Source organism: Etheostoma cragini, chromosome 12 (genome assembly GCF_013103735.1).
Source record: "Etheostoma cragini isolate CJK2018 chromosome 12, CSU_Ecrag_1.0, whole genome shotgun sequence".
Classification (NCBI taxonomy): Eukaryota; Metazoa; Chordata; class Actinopteri; order Perciformes; family Percidae; genus Etheostoma; species Etheostoma cragini.
In genome coordinates, this window is record NC_048418.1 from 1,243,346 (window position 1) to 1,248,595 (window position 5,250).

The 5,250-nt window shown below is 44.3% G+C and overlaps 1 protein-coding gene across 1 annotated transcript in view; it reads right to left on the reverse strand.

Moving 5' to 3' along the window:
- LOC117953962 (protein EFR3 homolog A-like) overlaps window positions 1-5,250 on the reverse strand; it is a 14,390-nt gene that overhangs the window by 3,413 nt on the left and 5,727 nt on the right. The window lies entirely within an intron of this gene.

Genomic DNA, 5,250 nt, shown 5'->3' on the forward strand with positions numbered 1-5,250 from the left:
GGGGGGGGGGGGGGGGGGGGGGGGGGTAATGGCTCAGATTGGAGGAGCTACGCTTGCAGCTGGCACACAGGAGAGAGGCTTCACTAACGTGTTCCTGCAGCAGAGGAATCCAGGCGGCACTTTTTTGAAACATTATCATCGCTTTTTCCGACATTTTTGTGCTTTTTTTTTAAATGCTGGGGGTGCTTTTTTTAAATGTTTTTTGTGTTTTTTCCCCAAAGTCTTGGGATATTTTTAATGTTGACATTCACAGCGGCACGTTTTTTGTGAAAAAGTAAAATAAAAATAACTAAAAACAGGTAAACTTTGACCCAAGGACAACATGAAGGTTAAGCAACTACATGCACTATTTTGACAATAGTTTGCCTAAAAACGCATTTGGATAAAGATGCAACTATTCTTTTAAATCCATTTTTTTGGCCACCTTTGACAATTTTATGACCAATTTCAACCTTTGACACTTTTTCCGTTGTTTTTTTTTTGAAGATATCGTTGGCTGTTTTCAACGTCTTTGTCCTTTTTTTGTGTTTTTTGTTGCTTTTCAACATCCTGTGTTGTATTTGGTTGTTCTGCAACTGTCTGTATCATTCAGAAACCAGAACCCTAAGGGATTTATACAGGTGGATATTTAAGTTGCATGACATACTGTATGTAGGGATGCTGCGTTGGTCCAGTCAGAAAGACTGACGGGAAATGACAAAAAAACACAAAGAAGCAACAGCAACATAAATCCAATGGTAAGCTACAACAACTTTCTGAATTGGAAGAATACTTAGATAAAGAAATGAGGATAATTTGGATGTAAAAGAAAATACAATGACGTGAAGCCATTACAAGTAGAAGTTTTAAAACTCGTGTGTTCAAACGATTAAAACAATTAATCCCGATTAATCGCATTATCGTCGTTGTTAACTCGCAATTAATTGCACATTGTTATCTATTTTAAATGTCCCTTGATTTCTATTTGTCACATTATTTTTTCTCATTTTAATGCTCTTATCAACATGGAAAATGGATCAGCTTGCTTTGTACTGTTTTTTTATTGAAACAATTGCCACGTACATCACACTCACACACACACACACACACACACACACACACACACACACACACACACACAGAAACACACCACTATTTCCACTAAGTACAATGAGACAAATTTCTGCATAGGGACAATAAAGTGTATTATATTCTATTTTCCAGAAAAGGCCTTCTCGATGAAATTATACCTGTACGTTTTTTGGAGAGAAGACCACCCAACGCCACCTTGGAGAAAAGCATCAACCTAATGACTATAATGTAATGTCGAATGACATAAGTCTGGTGTCTCTTTGCAAAAGACATGAGTGTAATGGTGTCGGCTTTGTGTATCCGGGTAATGTACTGCTTTTAAATTGTAAAACACAAAACATCACTTGAGGCAATTTAAACAAATGTCTGGAATTTCCATTTCCGTTGAAGAAGAAGAAGACCGGAGCCTTTCACATGGGAGAGTGGAAGTGCTTCAAGTGAAGAGGGGATAATTCAGGTTGGAGCGGAGGTTTCATCACGTAAATACGAGGCTTCCTGCTTCACCGATGCCTCGCGGCAAAGCAGTCGGGATTTTTATGTAATGAGAAAATTAGAGGGTGATACAAACACCGGCGCAATTTGTTTTGCCTCCCTCAGGCCATTTTAAAGAGCTCAATTTAAAAAGGAGGCACTGAGAACGCCTAGTAAAAAGGGAATGGTTTAACTTATCTATGCATGCTAATGACATAACAAGTGGTAAAGAGTAAAATCCATTTACTCCATCCATCGCCACTTCAAGCTGATCATTAAACCTTTGCAGACTGAGCGTTTGGAAACACTGAAGTCAATTAGGAACTCACACAGTCTCACTCACACACTCACACACCGGCCTACTGCCATGCATGTCCACAAGAACCTGAAAGAAATGAGACGTTCAGGGCATCGGGTATCGCCAGTGATTTCCGGAATTCATTTGATTTTGATTGACGAGGTCCCGATTGGATTCCATATCATCAGGTGAGGGGGGGTTTCGGATAGAGGATCAATTTTGCACAAGAAAAGCTGGCCCCTTAGAAGGTGTACCGGGTTGAACATAGTGGCCTAAAGCTATGCCCCGTTACTGTACATCCATGGAGAAAAGGCATATTTTAAAAATCAATTTTGGAATTTATAGTGTACAAGCGGCCAAATTGGGTTTCCTCAGGAGAGGGCTGGTCTCCTCAGGAGGGGGGCTGGGGTCTCCCTTAGAGATCGGGTGAGAAGCTCAGTCCTCCGAGAGGAGCTCGGAGTAGAGCCGCTGCTCCTTGGCGTAAAAAGGAACCAGTTGAGGTGGTTCGGGCATCTGGTAAGGATGGCACCTGGGGGGGTCCCTAGGGAGGGGTTCCGGGCACGTCCAGCTGGGAGGAGGCCTCGGGGAAGACCCAGGACTAGGTGGAGGGACGTCCAGCTGGGAGGAGGCCTCGGGGAAGACCCAGGACTAGGTGGAGGGACGTCCAGCTGGGAGGAGGCCTCGGGGAAGACTCAGGACTAGGTGGAGGGACGTCCAGCTGGGAGGAGGCCTCGGGGAAGACTCAGGACTAGGTGGAGGGATTATATCTCCAACCTGGCCTGGGAACGCCTCTGGATCCCCCAGTCGGAGCTGGTTGATGTGGCTCGGGAAAGGGAAGTTTTGGGGTTCCCTGCTGAAGCTGCTGCCCCCCCGACCAGATACCGGATAAGTGGATGAAGATGGAATTTTGAAATTTTTTCAACCGATATCAGATCAAATAAACACATCAACTTCCTTGGAAAGTTGATTATTTTAACCCAGCCACAGAGACGTTCACTGGCATTTTAATAGCTAAAAAGGGTCTTTCTGGCCTGGACTGGGCTGCTGCTGCTTTACTGCAGACCCTGTTGGCGTGTCGGCTCAACAGTTTTAGGCGAAGGAGGCAGACAGTTTGGGGACTCAAGCCAAGACGTTGCACACGGTAGCCTAAAGCTAAGTTTTCCCTTGGCATTAGTTGGGTTCATTTCCTGTATCCCCATCACAGGTTTCCAAATCTGCATTCAAATGCATCCAAATCTGCATCCACCGGTGCATTTCTGCACCTCCGTCTCGTCAGCAGGCGACAACAGAAAGTACACAGGAAGTTAACAGCAGTTTGGAGTAAACTATCAGGAGTCCTGGCATCTGCAGTGTATCAGGGTTGATGTATTGTGTTGTAAACTGAGCGCTGGCCCCTGAGTCCCTGAATCAGATAATGATGAAGACCTTCCCGACTGAGACTTCTAGACTGGGCGTTTTTCCCTCTCAGTTCTCACTTGTGCTTAACGATCACCTAAAATCTCCTAAGTCTGATGTATATGCTTCATATGTAAGTGACAACACATCTGAAAATCTCCTGTTGTGTCCTAAACGTGTAAAGAGCAACTTCGGACTACGTCAGGACCTGATTCACCGGGCACTGTCCAGAGTTTATATGTAAAAAACTGAGACAACTTGCTGTTTTTAGAGCACATTTCAATCCAATTATATTTCATTTTGCCAACAAACGTTGTCTCAGGACACCTTACAGATACAGTAGGTCTATATAACACTCTATAATTTACAAAGACCCAACAAATCCCTCCAGGAGCAAGCATTTTGTGCAATAATGCAGAAGAAAAACTTCCTTTTAGGCAGAAACGCCAGACAAACCTTTGCTCTTGGTGGGCGGCCATCTACCAGAGACACCGATAGAGATATAGAGAAATATGATTCATAATATTTACACAGTTTATATGATGAAACGTGGCATTAAGCGTAACAATAAGGATAATAGAACTATGGTCGGCTGAATTCTTATGGGATTCTCCTTATGGGATTACTGGTATAGCTGTCTTGTTTAATTGGCGTCTGTCCTGCGTATCTGTAAGTTTTTTGTTGTTGTTTTATGGACTCTAATAATTTATCTAATGATGCCACCCTAGTCCAAATCTGTGAGGCAAGAAAGCCTTAGGACTCCGGGGAAGCCCTCCCTCACACATTTTAATATGTATTCAGCTGGTTTTTGGTTAAATCGGGCACACGCTGGAAGAAATCTGGGTAATCTCATTTTCTTTTGGTTCTTTTAAATCTGATCGGGGAACAAACAGAGAAACAGGAAATGTGATGAGACTTGAACGGACAGATTATCTGGGGAACCGACTGTCTGACTGTCTAAATGTCTGAATGCGTGGCACCTCCGGCCCCACAGGCTATAAATAACCCCCCATGGGAGTCTAACTCAGTGGCTCTGTGTGTCTGAGTCTGATGAGTTTCTCTTCTATTGAGACAAAGTGGAGGCAGAGACACTTCTAGCCGCCGCAGTCTGCCAATTTCTTGTGATAAAGTAAACTGGCAGATACATTTGGAAACAGCAACGGGCTGGCGGCACAGACGGGGGGGGGGGGGGGGGGGGGGGGGGGGGGGGGGGGGGGGGGGGAGACACACTTATGCTGGGCGGGGTGAAAAATAGAAACACTGGTCTTTTGTACGAGAGAGGAAAAAGTTGCATTGAAGGTGATAAATGGAGCATGTTTTTGATGAATATACCATTCTTAAATTGAGTAGAAAACCTTTGTATAACATTTACAGAATGATTTATCGGGTTTTCTTAGTCAGCAGAAAAGTTTCAGAGCAGCACTTCCTCCGACTAAACAAAAACAAGCCAAACGAGTTTCTGCCTAAAGACCATTTCTCCCAGTTTGGCTGTTTTTTTGTAAACGTATCCTTCTGCAAAATTGGTCCATTATCGATATTATCGATCTACGGACTTTAGAAGTCCCGAGGTCGAGGTACAAGCATTGGGGCGATCGGGTCTTCGCTGTTGCTGGCCCAAGACTCTGGAACGAGCTCCTGGTTTTGGATCATCTGGATCCAAACGGTTTTCCACGCGGACATTGTGTGATGGAGGAGGACATGAGGTTGATGTGAGCATCTCTGCAGAGGAGTCTCCACAAAAACCCAAATGTCTGGAACTAATGAGTCGCAGCTCGGCTCCACTGAAAGCAGCAGGCGGGCTTCAAAACCGGCTTGAAACCCGGCTTTGAACGAAATAGCCGTTGTTCTGCAGACATCGCAAACAAATCCTTTAAACTGATAATTACCCGACAGAACAAACACCAGCGGTTTGTTGTTCCACGGCTAAGATGTAAAACCGTCGTTAAACAGCAAATTTAATTAACACGGCTCTTACCTAAAGGCGGCCTGTAACACAGTAGACAACCGACCAACCC